We start from the raw sequence: 18,105 nt of genomic DNA, 5'->3' as shown, positions 1-18,105 counted from the left end.
TGCCATTACTAGTGAAGAAAAATGGCAGTTGTTATTTTCTAAATTAATAAAGAATCAGGAAGACATTCAAACTACTACAATATAAACAATTACATTTTTGAAAACATCCTCAGTCCAAATTAACATGTAAGAAGAAATTCAGACCCTTGATATTAAGAAAACAAAGTATTCCAATGTTCTAAGGATTCAACTATTTATATAAAGATCTTATAACCCACACTGGGGTTTAAGGGTCAGATATATTTTAAGTTTAAATCGCTAACTAAATTTTATTTTTTAGGAAGCACAGACGTTTTAAGATTTTCATGAAATCTTCATGCTACCTATGATGTACTTTTTTTTAAAAACAGCTCTTGTGACATCTCTGTGGAAACATTTAGGACCCATTAAAATAAAAACTAGGCAGAAAGAAAACATTTCCATATTTGTGCGCTCACTCTTCCTCTTACCACCTCCTCAGCAACATATTTAATACCAGTCGATATCACAGAGCATAACTGTGGTTATTGTAAAACACAGTTTCTTTTATAATCAGTTAAGTGCTTATCTTTCCTGATAATTCTGGGATCAGAAGCAGTGAACAGACACATCTTATTTGCTTTTAAGGGTGTCACTAAGTCCTACATTTAAACTAAACCAGTCGTAAAAAAGTTTGTATGTTTGTATTTTGAAAAATAAACCCTGTAAAAGCCTTTCTAGAACAACCTTCCAATGAGTGACAGTGTTGAGAGCCCAGAGCCTAACATTCAGTCTGGAAGCAATCACCCTGCTCAATCTTTTTTTTTTTTAAAGCCACAGTCCTGAACAGAAGCAGCTAATCTTTCAATTTCCTATAAACTTGGGCAAAAGACCTTGCAGATGCCAGAGGCTCTTCATAGAAAGGCAGCTCTAATTATCATCTCTCTTTCTCAATCCCAAATACCAGAGAATGTAACTGATAATCCAGGAGCAGAATGCTCTTCTGGATTAGCAGATAAAACTGTGCAGCATGAGAGGTAAGAAAACAAAGTTTAGGCTCCCTTCTCCTTAATTAACAGAAATTGTGAAGTAGTGTTGAGGCCACAACAGGGGTTTATTAGGAAAGCCCAGGAGGATGAGAAAGAGAAATTACTTTGCAAATGAAGACACACTTGTACCAAAAACTAAATCTGAATAATGAATTATTTTGCTTAGGATAATCATGTTAGAACCCTGTTAATAAAGCAGCAGGCAGGAAATGTAACCAATTTCTGTTTTATTCTTATCCACTAACTGCATTGACTTTTACTATTCTCTGATAATAATAAATCCCAATGGAGTTAATCTTGTCAAATACAAAACTGCCTCCAGAAAAAGACATTTTGACGTTCTTCAAGTCTTAACCAAATCAATGATTAAATTCCTTAAGCTTTCATACTATTTTTTTGGTAAGTAGATGGCAACATGAGTATATTTATGCAAATATAGCATCCTGTACAACATTTGGTCATAGGAACACTTTTGGCCACTGTTGACGAACCATGGGTGAATCCCTCCCACAAGCAGCCCTGCTCTAAGATCATCTCTCTGCCTGATCACCTTGAGTGAGCACAGCACAGACCCTGCCAGGAAGCTTGTCCCACGCCGGAAAGCTCTGTCCACAAGCCTAGAGCTCTCAGTCCGGGTACAGAAATCTTTAATCCTCTAGCCACAGGGCAGCCTTCCACGTTTTTCAGACCCTTTCTCCTCCCAAATATTCCCCCTTCTCCAAGTTACCCACACTCAGTTCTTTTCACCATTGCTTCTGCTATCACAGAAGCCAATCTCCAGTGGACAGGCTCCAGTCTGTCAATGTCTTTGGTGCCCTAAATAAACTTATTCCAGATATGCTAAATCAGAAGGTCAAATGGGACAACACTTCTCTAGTTCTGGATGTTACTGGGGTTTTTTTTTCAAATTTTATTATTTTTTTAAAAAGTAATCTCTCTGCCCAACACGGGGCTCAAATTCATGACCCTGAGATCAAGAGTCGCATGTTCCACTCACTGGGCATGCCCTGGATATTATTTTTAAATTAATGCTCCTGAAAGGTGTTATTTGTGTTGGTGGCAGCCACCTCACATGTGACGATTAACCAAGATTTTTTTTTTTTTTAAATATGTGCTGCGTGTTTCAGTATTAGGTGGTTCAGTTGGTGAGAAAAAAAAAAATCTGTACTGAGTCCACGTCTGGTTTGAAGGGAAGTAATTATCAAGTCTTTAAGTATCTTTTCAAGTGAAGGGGCAAGAGTATTCCGATTCTAAAGTGGAACACTGTGAATCACTGAAAGAGCCTCAGGGTTGCCTAATCTAAACTCTTCTCATTTTACAGATTAGCACCTGAGGTGAAGCACCTGACCCAAGGGTGATCAGTTTGTCCGTGACAGAGCAGAGCCGGGTCTCAAGGTCATCTTCAGATCTAGGATGCAGCCCTCCTCCCATTACCCATTTGGACCAAGGTCTGATGTCTGACATTGGTAATAAACAAGAGCATGTCAAATAGATACATCTCCACGCGCCAAAACTTCAAAACTCAAGACTGAAATGACCTTATACAAGCTCAACTAAACTAGCTCAAGAGGTGAAACTGGGATTAAGAATTCGCACATATATCAGGTCAGATGGCCCCGTGAGATCCAGAGAACTGAAACAAGAACTGAGTTCTGAGACCACTTGCTCTAAAGTGCTCTTACCATCACCATGAATGCCAACTCACTAAACAGTCACGCTGGAAGGACATTTAAATCGTAATAATACCTTCAAAACGAAAACCACAACCTTTGTATCCCTAAGTAAAATGACAGCTTTTCAAAAACAGACGTATCCTATGTCTCTCTTTTACCACCTTCCAATTATCAATACTCGAACCATGCTACTCCAAAAACTGCTTGGGAAAGAAGAGGCTTTGGTGATCCTTTTTCTTTTTCTGGAGAACAGGGTTAGGCAGGAGGCTGGTCTGCTTTCAACTACCTCTTAGGCTGTTTTTGGCAAATAAAGTTCCATTCATTTTTGTTACAAAAGCAACCGGGAAATAAAAATATACATCCACATGAAAACCTATACCCGAAATGTTCTCACAGTAATTATTAGCACCCAAGGAGAAACAACCCAAATCTCCATTAACTGTTAAGTGGATAAATCAAATGTGGTATATTCATACAATGAAATGACTCGGCCATAAAAAAGTACTGATCTATGCTCCAACACAGATGAAACCTGAAAACGTCGTATGAAATATAATGTAAAAGAAGTGAAAGACGTCAGCTGCCAGAGGCCACTTGTTATATGATTCCATTTACACAAAAGGTGCAGAATAGGCAAATCTACAGAGACATAAAGAGTAAAGCTGCCAAAGGCTAGAGGAGTTGGGGGGAAGGTTGAAGGTGACTGCTAATGGGGACCCGGTTCTTTTGTGGGGTGATGGCTGCACAACTCTTTGAATATACAAAAAAAAATCATAGATTTCATGGGGCTGAATTGCATGGTGTAGGAGTTACATCTCAGTAAAACTGTGACAAAAGAAAAAGGCAACTGGAGCTAATGTAACAAAATGTAGAAAAGGCACGGAACACAAATAATCATACCCAAAGGCAAGGGTAACACTGGGTATATTTATCCTTCTGGATTTTTACACACACGCAATTTTTTTTTCTTCTTTTTTTTTTTTTTAACGTTTACTTATTTTTGAGACAGAGAGAGAGCATGAACAGGGGAGGGGCAGAGAGAGAGGGAGGCACAGAATCCGAAGCAGGCTCCAGGCTCTGAGCTGTGAGCACAGAGCCCAACGCAGGGCTTGAACTCACGGACCGTGAGATCGTGACCTGAGCCGAAGTCAGACGCTTAACCGACTGAGCCACCCAGGCGCCCCGCAATTTTTCTTTTAAAAGGAAATGCATCTATGCATCTCAAGCATTTAGTCATGCAGCAAGAAAAGCAATGCTGGCTGAGAGTTTTTAAATTTTTATTCTAAGAACTGTGCTTTCCTTCCAACAAGGTAAATGCTAGCACAAATGGCTCTTCTTCACATAAAATGTGGTTAGCCTGAAATGAACGGAGGTATGCTTCTATTTATTTAAAAACAATTTTTTTTATACCTTAACTAATGTCTCCACCCAACATGGGGCTCCAACTTACAACCTGAGATCTAGAGTTGCACGCTCCACCAACTGAGCCAGCCAGGCACTGGAGAGATGCTTTTAAATCAATTTATATTGTGTAAAAATACACGTAACAAAATTTACCATCTTAACCATTTTTAAGTATACAGTTCAGTGGTACTAAGCAGTCATAATACCATTTGACCATCACCACCACCCATCTCCGGAACTCTTTTCGTGATGCAAAAGTGAAACTCTATACATTAGGCAATTAACTCCCCATTTCACTCCCCTCTGCACCAGGCGACCACAATTCTACTGTCTCCATGATTTTGACTGCTAAGTATTTCACGTAAGTGGAATCACAAAGTCTTTTTGTGACTGGCTTTTCCTTTTGCACAATGTCTTCCAGGTTTGTACGTGTTAACCTGTATCCGAATTTCCTTCTTCAAAAAAAAAGTTGTTTTTTGTTTTTTGTTTTTTTAACGTTTATTCATTTTGAGAGACAGAGAGAGACCAAGCCCAAGTGAGGGAGGAGCAGAGAGACAGGGAGACACAGAATCCGAAGCAGGCTCCGGGCTCTGAGCTGTCAGCACAGAGCCCGACGCGGGGCTCGAACTCACCGCGAGATCATGACCTGAGCTGAAGTCAGACGCTCAACCGACTAAGCCACCCAGGTGCCCCCAAATGTCCTTCCTTTTAAAGGCTGAATGATATTCCATGCTATGTACGTGCCACATTTTGCAGTTGATGGGACACCTGCGTTGCTTCCACCTTTTAGCTACTATGAATACTGCTGTGAACATGGGTGTACAAGTATCTTTTCACACGGTAATTCTGTCTCCACAGCGGTTCTACCACTTCCATTCCCATCAACAGTGCACAATGCTTCCAATTTCTCCCCATCTTCACCAACATCTGCTAATTTTTTATCACAGCCCTCTTAATGCGTATGAGGTAGTATTTCATCGTAGATGTGATGTGCATTTCCTTAATGACCGTGAAGGGTACTGAGCATCTTCATGTGCTTACTGGCCACTTGTATGTCTTCTTTGCAGAAAGGTTTATTCAAGTCTTTGCCCATTTAAGATATGCTTTCACATGTAAAATATACTTGGGATTTCCAAGACTTAGAATTAAAAAATGAAAAATATCTTGTAAGTACCTTTTCAAAAATATTGACATGTTGAAATGACCATACTTTGGATTTACCAGGTTAAAAACACATTACAATTAATTTCATTTTTAAATTAAATGTTAACATTAAATGAAATTAAAAGTTAAAATGTGGCTACTGGAAACACAGACGAACCTTGAAGACATTAGGCTAACTGAAATAAGCTGGTTACAAAAGGACAAATACTGTGATTCTACTCATAGGAGATACTAAATGTCACTACTGGAAAATCTGAGGCAACAATGCTGAATATGGAACCAAATAAGGTTTGGTAATAATTTTATCAGCATGGACAGTCTGGTTCGAAACCAGAGGCATTTATCATTGATGAGTCTCTGCCAAAACTGTGAATATTAAGCATCTGTTAAGATTTCTTTGCACAGAACAGATCTTCTAGAGCAGGTCCTGGATGTACAGGAACGTTGAAGGCCTTTGTAAAATTCTGGACCTTTTGGACAGTATTAAATGAATGACTCTATGGTAACATACTAATGGTCCCCAACTGTTGAGTACTCAAAACAAATCTCAGTGAAGGGGTGCCTGGGTGGCTCAGCTGGTTAAACATCCGACTCTTGATTTTGGCTCAGGTCATGATCTCATGGGTTAGTGAGGTTGAGGCCCACATCTGGCTATCCACAGACAGTGCAGGCCTGCCTGGGATTCTCTCTCTGTCTCTCTGCCCCTCCCCTGCTTGTGCTCGTGCACTCGTTCTCAAAATAAATAAACTTAAAACATGTAGCAGTACAGAAAAGATTTTCAAAGATTTTCCATGTGTTAAATTTTTAAATGACTTTACATTTCTTTCAAATGGTTATAAAAGTAGAACTGCAAAAGGGGAGAGGTCCTAACAAAAATAAATTAGGAAGGCTTTTCAAAGGTGACACAGTGATGAAAATTTAAGTTTACTAAGTTTTGTTTTCTTCATGTGGTGTGGCTCACTAATATCAAACCACGAATCTAGTGGGAAAGAAACAGCCCCATTCACATTATCTTCAAAACTACAATTACACTGTGACTCAAATGTTTTATTTTAAATACTCATCACAGGCGAATTCAGAGTTAGTAAAACTATGACCTGAAATTATAATTGATACAGTGTGGTAAAGAGGTAGTCATGGCTGTAAATTACAATCACTATGAATCATTTTTTAGCAGAGACTGATCTTCCTGATCTCAACTGATGGACTTAAGAACCCTTAAAATATGCAAGAAGACAAGGGTGCCATCTCAGTATCCAAAGCAAAGAAAGTCTATTGAAAAGATCTTGCTCGGTTTCTTCCCCTCTGCTAGATCTCTAGCAATCTACAATGGTGGCTGGCACATAGCAGGCACTCAACACACGTCGACGGAATGAACAGTCCCTGCCTAGAAAGGACTTACAGAGATGACACCCCATAAATACACACAGGAAAAGAAGCAAAGTGTCAGATGTGTGACAAACTAAATGCACTGAGGTTTCATAAAAGGGAGAATTCATTCGCAGCAGGGGAGCTCAGGAGAAGGTGGGAATAGAGGCTAAGCTGGGGCCACTAGGTTGAGAATCTGCATTCACTGCAAAAAAAAAAAAACAACAAACAAAAACAAACAAACAAACAAACCCTTGCTGGCACACAGTTCCAGAGGTGGGAAAGGAGTTTTAGGAAGTACTGCACAGAGTCCAGAATGGCTGATATGTCAAGCTTCTGAGTAATAATGAATGACAAGGTTGGAAGGGTAGGTCGGGGACAGGAAAGCAGCCTCGAGTGTGAAGCTAGAGTCTGCTGCTATGTCTGGCAGGCACCGAGACGCTGCAGATACTAAAGTAGAGAAGTGATACAGTTCGAATGGCACTTTAAGAGAATGCATCTGGCCATGGTCGGCAGGTCCCATTTAAAAAAGGCCTAAAGGAAGTCTATAAAGAGTGGCATACCAGGCCTAAGCAACTGTCAGAATTGCCTGAGAGAGCTTACACCCGTTTCAGACCTATGCGATCTGAAAGGTCTGCAAAATCACCAGAGCCTTAGGTACAAGGTAAGGTAAGGTAAGGTAATACGATATTGAAGTGATAGCAAAAGGTGAAGTTCAAGGCTGAACCCTATAGCCTACATTAAAATCTGTTTTCCAGTAAGACTATATTGTTTTTATGAACAAAAATTTAGCTGACCTATCAGCCACATGTAAAATTGTTACCTCACAGCTTCAAACTTCTGTAACAAATAGGGACACAGCAAAGTTTTCCTCTGCTCAAAAGAAAGATGGTACAATGTAGTGATTAAGAATACAGCTCCAGCTCCAGAGCTGGACAGATCTGTGTTCAAATATCCTTACTCTTGCCACTTACTAGCTTTGTGAACTTAAAAATGTTACTCAACCTCTGGAGGTCTGTTTCCTTATGGTATAACCAGAAGGACACTATCCCCATTGTTCAAGTGCCAGAAGGATTAAATGAGATGACACCAGTTAATATTTATAGCAGTTATCATTATTATCTTAAACCAGATCAGATACTGGAATAATCACTTTGAAAATTATGAGCTCACACCACAGTATATATAATCTTTTTTAAAAATATGGACTATTATTCCTGAGATTCAGACGTGGTTGCCATCTACCTGTTCCTATACACATTATAACGCGCATTCACACACATAACAGTGCTTTCACAGAAAATGTTTATGGGAGCTTTTCATGTTAAAGAGTTAGCATATTCTTAACTTCACAAACTCTGCGGCACTTAAAACGTTTATGCAATAGCGTATCTGCAGGTACCCACAATAAGCCTAGGTGACTTACAGTCACATAGAAACTTAAAGGTGTGATCTAGATTTTGCATATTTATTATTTTAAAAAGCATGTGGGTCACTTCTCTTTTAAGAAGACTTTCAGACTACAAGACTAGTGCCTGTAACTGGAAACTCCCTATTACTTGGGAGTATTTGGATTTCAGATGAGATTCCTAGCTGTGACCGCCAGAATCTACAGAACACCAATGGAACCAATGGCTTTCAGGGTGCACCTCTGAGAGTGTGCTGAAACTGTTAAGATATATACATGGATGGAAGGGGAGATGAAGCCAGAGGGACAAGATGACAGCTGAGCAACTGGAGGTGTGGTCCCTAACCCTTTACTGATATTACATACTGGAGTAGACGCAATTTTACGTGACAGGGAGAAAGATGCCTCACAGCTTACCGCCCACCCCAAAAGGATGGAGACCATCTCTAACACCCTAATCTAACTTCAGAAGGTATGAGACGGGAAGGATTTCCCAATTTACTCCGTTTTAAACAGGCATTCCGGCAAGGCAGGGACACAGCGTTGGGGCACGACCCCAACGCTCTGGTGCCCACGTAAGAACTCCATAGCTTAGTGCTGCTGCTGTCAATTTAGGTGGACAACCTGGCTTAAGAGACATGTGAACAAGGGAAATCAATTCACAAGTGGGCCTAAGAAGACATCTAGGTACATCTACTTTTAATCATTCCAGTGACATGTCCTTGTCTTCGCATCTAAATCGCCTAAGACGAAAAACAGGTTATTTTTAATCCTTTAATGGTAACATTTCCATGCTCTATCAAAACTACTCAAATAATTTTCCCAGAGTAAGGGAAAGGTTAGTTTTCTCCTCATCCATGAATAAAAGAATAATTTACTTGAATCACCTCAAGTTTTTCTAAGCTACCTCCAAAGAGTCAAAGTTTAGGCAAAGCTTTCTTTGTAGCAGAAGCATTATTCTTGCAGCAGGCTTTGTCACTTGCTGGCTCAACCCTCACACCTTCTGCAGAGAAGTTTTCTCTTGGTGTTGTTTTTAAGCCTAACTGATTCAGAACCAGGACTTTGAGCCCACTGTGTAAGACACTTCCAGTCTCCCTTTCACGAGAGCAAGAACTCCAACTACTGACTTACGTTTACAACCCCAACTTAAAATTTTAATGAGTTTTTCTGTACTTCCACCAGACAGAAGTTTTTTCAGATATATCACATTTCAAAAGAAACCACTCATACAGGTTTTCAATTGTTGCCAGTTCCCACCAGAAAAAGATGCAGATTTTCAAGGGAAGCACAGGTTTCCACAGCAAACTCTTCAACGGAGCACAGAGGGTTCAGAAAAAGGAAAGGCAGAAGGGCAAAAGCCAGCAATTATCTGTCTAAGCAAAAATAACTGCTCAGAGGAGAGAAGGAATAAGACTGCCCTAAACCAAAACACTGGAAAAAGCAACAGGACCACAAACAAACTTTCTTTTTAGATCCTTGGACAGGCAACTCCAAACTAGACACACACTACTTCAACCAACCACCCCCCAGCACAATTTTCACCGGTGCTCTCTTGCCAGCCTCTTTGTGAAGCCCACTTAGGATCCTTGGGTACTCTCTGATACAGAAGCACAAAACATCACCATGAAGCATTCGTGTGTGCCCTCATCAGCCAAACAGCACATGGGAGCCTATAAAAGCCTATGTTCCAGGCACAGGCCTGGCACAGACACATTCTGTAGCTCACTTCATCAGTGCACGTCGCAGTGCCTTGATTTGCCCACTTGTGAAACAAGGACAATCCTGAGAGGGTTGAGAATGGTTTCATAAGGTGCCTGGCAAATAAAACAGGCATACCATTAATATTATAATACCATAAAGGCCAGCAAAGAGGCCTTTCCACTCACAGCTCACCCTTACTAAAATCCTCAACCAAGTCATGTGAAAAGTGACACATAAACAGCAACAAGCCACAGCTGAGTGACTCAATTATAACTCTATACCCTTACTGGAGAGGGAGTTAGGATGTGTAGGGATTTATTTTTAATTCTAAGGGATGGTCACACAATGCACAAGTCTCCTACAGTAGATCATGTGCATGCTTTGGAGTTAACCCTTAACCTTAAGTCTTAAACTGCAGTGTATGTTCAGGGCAGTCTTCCCTTAGTAAACTCCACCAAAAGTTCTCATGCTCTCCTTAATCTCTCAACCTTCATTTTTGGAACACTGCTGACATTCTGGAGATTTCAGTATTTCTCTAGCTGCTGTGTTAGAACTAAACCAGGGATCAACAAAAGCAAGGCAGCTTGTGAGTGCACTTCAAAGAACTACGGGCAGAGGCTAGCTGCTGCAGACACGGAGAGGACAGAACCCAGATGGAAAGAATGAAAGGAACTTTGCATTTTACACTCATTAGAAAATGTGCGCCCTCAATCAAAATGGTTCCTTTATGTAGCTGGCTCACATTTTATCTGTGACTTCCTAAGATAGGACACATATATCACAATGTAATCAAGTACACATCTCTGTACCCCAGTTTGAGAAGCTTGATAATACGTGAGGAGAGCCTTCTTCCAGTGAAGCAGAATATGGATTCTCATGTAAGCAGACTCCTAAACTGCCAGAGAGCAAAGGTAGGTCACAACCAAAACATAGGTCTAAGGAGTACTAAGACCCTGAGAGACTGAGGGAGCACAATCAGCCTTTCCCTCACTTTGTAATTAACAGGATCAGGCTATAAAAAGCATAAAGTCACAATGGAATTGTGGCCACTCATGCTGGGCCAAACACAGATGGCCTCTTTCATAAAGTAGCTCAATGATTAAGGCAGAAAAGTGCCAATGAGTAAATAAGAAATGGCTTCTACGTTCAAAATTATCAATTCAGTTAGCGTGGGGTGGTTTCTCACCAATTTTAAATGCCAAGTTTCCAAACTAACATAAAATGTATAACTGACAGTGATGCACAGCAGCAAAATATGGCCATTTGTCCCAGACTTAATGTCACAGGCTCTTAGAAAACTAGGGGAAGAAAAACTTCCTAAGTTTGTGAGGCTAAGAACATGTCAGGCTCTGTGAATCTAAATAAATTATTTACTTAGGGGAGCAAAGTTTTACTTAATGTTCATGTCTCTTAGGCAAATAAATGAAAGTTAAACTCCCCATGAAAAGTATTTTATCTTCTGGAAGACATAACAGACTTTAAAGTGAAAGTCTTTTAAAAGTCCAGGATGAACACGTGGATTATCACACAACAGTTTTGAGCATCTTGGTAAAAACTACAAATTAGCTTCTAATCTTATCGTAAAATAAAATTTTTCATTTTTTTGTACTTTTCACATTTCTTAAAAGTTCATCTAAGATTTTAACAGGTTATTAAAAAAAAAAAAACTACAACGTCTAATTCATTTTTTCCATAGTTAACATACTGTTTCCCAACCGCATCTCTAATGCATGGACTTTGCATTTATCGCTTCTCGGCCTTTTGGCTAAGATCAAGTGCATTTAATAACAGGCCAGTCATTTTCAACTCTAAAAAAGCGGGTTGTATTTGAAGTGTGTATATATACACACTCCCATTAATGGACTCAACCTGCCAAAGTCTATTACAACTTATGCAATTTTTGTTACTTATATATAGTTCCTAAAAGACAAAAATACTACTGAAATTCTGAGGTTTTTCTTTCAATCTCTCTCTACCCAAGTATCGATCCCTACCTGCTCCTTTTTAACAGATCAGCCATATCATCCTCGTTAAAGTAATTCCCACAATTAAACATGTAGCCAGTGTGTGTACATCTTAAGTATGTGAATCAACAGACTGCTAAATATCTACATTTTAAAATACTAAAAACTATATTCAGTAGATATTTTTCAAATTTTGTGGATAGTTACTAGTAAAGCGACCTTATTTAATTCTCCTTTTCATAATCAAACAAGTATGTGCATTTACATTATAACAAAAACCAAAAGCCATTTTTACTTGATAAAAGCCTATTAGCTGGTTATTTGGTAGCAACTACATGTTCACGGAAAGGCCTATTCTAATCAGAGACTCTTTCTGGTTTTTAAAAGCTTAGCAACTCTTCAGACTGGGTCATCAAAAAACAAAAACAATAATTGTGAACTTACTTGACACTTAATCTGTTCAACATGGTGACGTTTTATTTTAATATAAATAGTATTAGAACTTTTCCTGCACTCTGGTTTAAGGAAAAAAAAGAGAAATTTAAGCAAAACAAATTCACAGTGGGTATGTTTACAACCAATGACTTCCAGGATAGCCAGGGCCAGAAATCTTTAGAGATTCAAAGCCCAATCTCCTAAGTTTTCTATACAGAGACTTTAAGAACCAGAATCAAAGATTTGGTTGGTTCAATGTATAGCAGCCTCTAATAAGGTAATTTCAGTAAATTTCCAACAAGGTCCAAGATAAATTAGGAATTTCTATTAAAAGTTCAATTAAACAGAATACCCATCCCCACCCTCTGGTTTATTAAGGCTTTTTTTTTTTTTTTTTCTTTTCTGTACTTTTAACAAGCCCTCATAGGTTTACCTAAATTCCAGCCTTCAAGCCCAATTGTTTCACCTTTTATTTATTTATTTTGACTAGTAAAACCAGGAAACCTTGAAACTGCAAAATACATGCTTTCTAAGAGATCACAGCAAGTTTTCCTGTAGGGGAAAAATGGCTATTACCACTAAGGACATCAGTTAACACTGTATCGTATGTATAATTTGCCAAAGCAAACAAAAGCACCTTCACAAACTTCACCTCAAACATGCACTCAAGTAAGTTGTTTTCAAATTACTCATTTAAAAACTCATACAAGTATATACCAAAGACCAAGTACAGGTCAAAATTATACTTGTTTAATAAATACTGAGCAGTTTTTAAAATTATAAATAATACCACTTAGATTTAGTATCTGATTCTTGAAGTCACTAAAAAATTGCAAAAGCAGTATTTAATTGTCTCCAAATGGACTATCTGAACCAAACTGCCTCCTTTTCACTCACCAAAATGTTACTTGGCAGCAAATGCTCAAGGAAAATTCTCCCTTAAGCACCAACTGAATAACTGTGTCTATCAAAGAATACATCCATTCATATCCCCACAAATTTATCTTGGTGTATCTATATAAAACTTGCAACAAAGTCTTAAAGTACCCTTTGAGTATCAACTACCACTGTCAGTCATTGGTAGCGAGTTCATGTTCATGGAAAAAGTCTGTTCTGATCAGAGAATCTCCAAGGTTTATAGAAGCTTAGCAACTCTTGAGACTGGTCATCAAGATAACAGTAATTGAGAACTTAACTTTATACACAAGAGTGCAGAATGCAAACCATTCAAACAATATTAGCAACTTAAAAAATTTTTGTCTTAAACAAGCCATTAAGTCATTTCTCTGTTCAGAACCCACGACTGCAACCAGCTCTAACCGGTTCCTTGAGGAATGTGGCTAGGCTGATATTTTGGAAGTGTTGGCTTTGGTGGTGAGCAAGGAGGAAGAAGTCTCTGGCCTCCCTGTTGCTGCAGTTCCCACCCTCCAAAATGAATATACCCACCGGTGTGAATTGACAATGTGGTCCAAAGAGCAAGGCAGGAACGGAGTCCAGATCCTCAAAATGGTAGTACAGGGCATAACCACTAGGCCACCTATCAGTTCAGTACAAAAAGTACAACCCTGTGCATCATGGTGCAAAAGCTGGGGCCTAGGTTTCGCATTGTGCATCTCACACCTATGGAAATAACAAGAGGAGTAAAATCTATAGAAATCAACACACCCTAAGAAGGTGGGTGCTCACAGAAGACCGGTGTCAACACTTTTGCAAAGGTGGTTGGCTACTGAGGATAATGAACGGCAATTACAAGTCCAAAGTTGGAAGGCAACAAAATTTGACAATCAACTCTGTTGAGTTTGACAACGAAGAACTCAACATGGGCTCGATGTTTACCAACAAGGCTTTGCAAATCATGACACCCATCTACATGCTCATGAAAATTACTACCCCACTGAAATCTAACATCCCTCGAGAATGGTTTTTAACTCTCAAAGACTGGGAAAGATTTGGGCCGTGAAGAGAGGAGGTTATCAGCAATACTCCCAAACCCATTACTCTCAGGTTTTAAACTTTCCCCTTTACCACCTGACCTTGGAAAGACATGGTGACACATTCAAAGCTTAAGGTGGAAGAATTCCAGAGAACAGGAAATCTGTGTACCAAGGATGTGCCAAGAACAAATGTGGATTGTCAGGGTCAACAGTTGTGAACAAGTCAAAAGACAGAACTTCTAAAATGCTGGGTGGATTCTTTAAAAGAAATAAAATCACCGCTCTTGACTCACTTAATCCTTCGCCATGTTGCTGTCAGCTCACCAACTAAGAGTGCGAGAGTGTGTCTTGCTGGGTCCATTTTCCCATGGTCTGTAGAAGGCGCTGTGAAGCACATCCTGTTCTAGCTCTGGGGCCCTTCCCCCCTCTGCAGCCTTACCCAGTGCAGGGAATGCGCCCCCTACTGACTCCAACACTCATCGCCTTTAGCCGACTTGGCTGCGGTGCATTTTGGGTGGGGGCTGGTATTTTCTTCGTGGCCATAAACCAGAAGCAACAATGCAGATTTATAAAGAAACTGTATCAAGCTACCCAGGAGATTTTTTTTGTTTGTTTGTTTCCTCCTGAAGGTTCAAGACGCTGGCACGAGAAACATCAGGGATAGGAATTGGGCGTGTGGGGATGGACAGCATTAAAATGGCAAACACAGGAAGCAGTTTGGTTCTTTTTCCCTCCTAAGCCTTTGTCTGAGAAATGGGGTTATGGCAAGAACTGTCCAGAGGAACTGGTGAATGCAAGAACATCAAGAAGACTCAGTGTGGACACACGTGTAACTAAAAAGGGTATCAGACCTTAGTGCCTGATCTTGGGCAGAAGAGGAAGAGAAGCAATCGCGCCTTTTCCAGCAGACAGGCATCCAGGTTGGGGGGAGGGGGAGGGGAAGGCAGGCAGGCAGGCAGGCAGCCCAGAGGAAAGAGAGGTGAATAAAAGGGTGCTCAAAGAACTCCTCCCCATTCATTGCATTAAAAAAAAAAAATCTTTTCGCAGCTTTCTGAATTTCCATTTTTTACCGTCTTACTGCAAAGTTGGGGCTCAGAATGCTCGGAAGAGGTCGTGCTGACCAGGCAGCTGCGACTCTGAGAAAAGGGGGTGGCGGTGGACTCCGCGGTTAGGATAGGAGGGGAGCTGGCATGTTAGGGAGGAAGGGTTGCACGGCGGAGGCACAGACTTTCCACTCCCGTGCCATGCATGCTCCCCGCCCCCCAATCTGTCCCCCCTCCCCCCAGCTAAGGGTGGGCAGACCTGGCAGAAGGCTCGTCCCAAGCACTGGGGGTGTGCGTGGGGGGCTCGTTTTGGGAGGGGGGGGGGGGAGGACGGGAAGAAGGGATTAGTTCCAGGGATGGGAGCTGCTCGCTTCTTGCTGGGGGCGGGGTGGAGGGAGATGCCATCAGCGGCACGAGCTCCGGGGGCCAGGCTGGCTGCTGGCCTCGGCGGGCTCACGGGGCGGGGAAGGGGGGTCGGGCTGCAGGAGGAGGCGCCTGGACCCCGGAGCGGAGCCCGGGTAGCGGTCCGCGCCGGGGCGGGCGCTCCGTCAGCACCGGAGTAGGCGAAGGAGCGTGTGCGGCCGGAGGGCTGGCGGGGGAAACAACAATGCGCCCGCGGGGCCGGCTCGGCGGGAGCGGGGCCGGGCGGCGGGGTCGGCGCGCGGCGGCCGCCGGGGCTTACCTTGACTCGGCCTCGAGGCGCGCGCGGGGCCGGCGTGCTCGGGGGCCGGGCGGCGGCGGCGGCGGCGGCGGGCGGATGGCGGCGGCACGGCGGTGGCGAGGGCGCGCCCTGGGCCTCGTCGCGCTCCGGCTCGGCGGGCTCCGGCTCGCGCCGCGGCCGCGGCTGCTGCCGGGGGGCGCGGCGGGCGCAGCAGAGCGGCGGGCGGCGGCGGCGGCGCGAGCGGCTCCCTCCAGTCCCCGCGCGGGCGGCGGCGGCGGCAGCGTCGTCGAGCGGTGCAGACAAAGGAGGGGCGGAGGGAGGAGACGGAGGGTGTGGGAGAGGCGGCTTCACCGGCGCGGGCAGGCGGGCGGCGGCGGCGGCCGCGCTCCTCTCGCTCCTCAGCAGCGGGGACCGAGAGAGGGAGCTGTGTCTGAGGAGACGCCAAAATCCCCCTTAGCGCTGCCCGCGGGAGGGGGAGGGGGCACAAGATGGCGGCGGCCGGGAGGGGGGGGGGGGCGGGAGTTCAGCTCATGGATCCCGGCGGGCGGCGGAGGGGAGACCGGGCCGGCGGAGGCGGCGGCGGCAACGGGCGGGGGAGGGGGCCGATCCCGCGTCTCCCCTCAGCAGACAATACAAGCGCCTCGGAGCGAGTCCCCGAACCTGCCCTAGCCAAAATGGCGGCCGAGAAAGAGCGGAAGTGACGTAAATACCTCATTAGCATAAGAGGACTCATTGTCCAGCTAAGTAGGGGGGGCAGTGGGGGGCTTTACCCCTTCCCCCCATGTCCCCCAGGGACAACCGTCTCACTCCCACTTGTGCTTGCACCAAACTTTTTTGGAGGGAGGGTGGCACCAGCACCCCCACCCAAGAGAAATTATATAATCCCCTCTGAGGGGGAGCTCTCGCGAGAACCAAGAGGATTTGCCATTGACCCACTAGGAGGCGCCGCGGATAATGGCCGCAGTGCGCTTCCAGGGCCCGTGTGCACGGCGGGCGCCTTCCTCCGGCCGCAGCGCCGGCGGCGGAGGCACAAGCAGCGGGCCGCAGCACGCCCTGCACTCAGTCAGGTGGCCGTGCTGGGGATCCCTGCGCGGGCCCAGCTGGGCCTGGACTACATCTGGCGGGAGGGGGCGTGCGGGCAGCCCGGCGGCTCCACGTGCCGGGAGGCCCGCGCTCTCACGGGCTCGGCGGCCGCGGGAAGGGCAGGGGCACCTGGGCGGCCGCGCGCGATGCCTCCCGCCTTAGATGAGGCGTGAGGGCCTCGTGCTTCACACAGCGACTGGAGAGGAGACACGGGCCCTCGGAGGCCTGGCCCCGTCCCGGTGGGGTGGGCTACTCGGTGGGCAGGGGCTGCGTCTTACAGAAGGCCGGCTGCCGCCCTGGGACTGGACATTCTTCCGGGTCGGTGATGGGCTCTTCTCCTTGGCCTGAAGAAGACAAACGGGATCCCTAGCGCGTTGAGGCCACCGGACTGGTGAAGCCTGAGGATGAGAAGGGGTGTTGCCAACGGGCCTCCCCAAGATGCTCGATGACTATGCCGACTGTAGTCTCGGGGACACTTTTAGGGCGCACACAATCTGGATAGCACACGGGCAGAGTCTGCCTCTCGATTTAGGTCAACCCCAACCAACACATTATGTCAACATTTCCGAACCCACCTTTCATAGCAGGTGCATCTGAGAGCATGTCCTTGGCTAAACAGACTGGAGAGTAACGAATACCAATCATGAAGGTTTAACCAAGCCTGTTTTCTTAAGGTCTGCTCTGTAAGTACGTTGATCTTGGGCTGTTTCTCTAAATTTCAAGTTAAAATAGTTTCAAACCATACCTAACATCCCAAAAGATCCTGACGTGATTCAAAATAGTACAAATTGTGGTTCTATATGGCTCAATTCGAAGACTTCAGTTAGCGGGTTTAAACAAGCCATTTCATCCAACCCCATCTCTGAAATTGTAATAAAATATATCTTTAAAAGCCCAATCAATGTTTCAAGGGAAAACAATAGCTGGAAAAGTAAAAAAAAAAAAAGGGGGGGGGGGCGGGGGAGGGGCGCCAAAGCATCTGATTTAGAGAAACAAAGATGAAAAACCTAATTACACGTTGCAGAATACAGGCAAAAGCTACCATGAAATAAGCAAAATAATTTTATCCCAAGTTTAGTTTTTCTTAGATATACTTAGATTTCATACAGTGATAATACAGATACAAAGGGAAAACATCTGGATTTCGTCCTTGGCCTAATTTACAAAGTAAAAAGAGATGCTAGATTGACATGTAAATGTTTAAGAATATTTTAGTGCTCATCATATTTACGAAAAAACATGCATCTAAATAGTCCAGAT

The 18,105-nt window shown here is 43.5% G+C and overlaps 1 protein-coding gene across 6 annotated transcripts in view; it reads right to left on the bottom strand.

The window, feature by feature from the left end:
- ADNP (activity dependent neuroprotector homeobox) overlaps positions 1 to 18,105 on the bottom strand; it is a 33,958-nt gene that overhangs the window by 14,261 nt on the left and 1,592 nt on the right. The window contains exons 1-2 of one of the 6 annotated variants that reach the window (XM_053890134.1): positions 15,784 to 16,460; positions 13,571 to 13,744 (exon numbers count right to left, since the gene is read on the bottom strand). The exons of 1 other annotated variant lie outside the window; for it this stretch is intronic. The gene's annotated coding sequence lies outside the window, so the exon portion shown is untranslated. Of the gene's footprint in view, positions 1 to 12,133; positions 12,205 to 13,570; positions 15,286 to 15,783; positions 16,461 to 18,105 lie in introns of those variants that run through there. 4 more of the 6 variants (XM_019458143.2, XM_053890135.1, XM_053890136.1 and 1 more) reach the window with 4 other exon arrangements.

Source organism: Panthera pardus, unplaced genomic scaffold (genome assembly GCF_024362965.1).
Source record: "Panthera pardus isolate Hobbes unplaced genomic scaffold, ASM2436296v1 HiC_scaffold_25, whole genome shotgun sequence".
NCBI lineage: Eukaryota > Metazoa > Chordata > Mammalia > Carnivora > Felidae > Panthera > Panthera pardus.
This window is presented reverse-complemented; position numbering and strand designations above follow the sequence as displayed.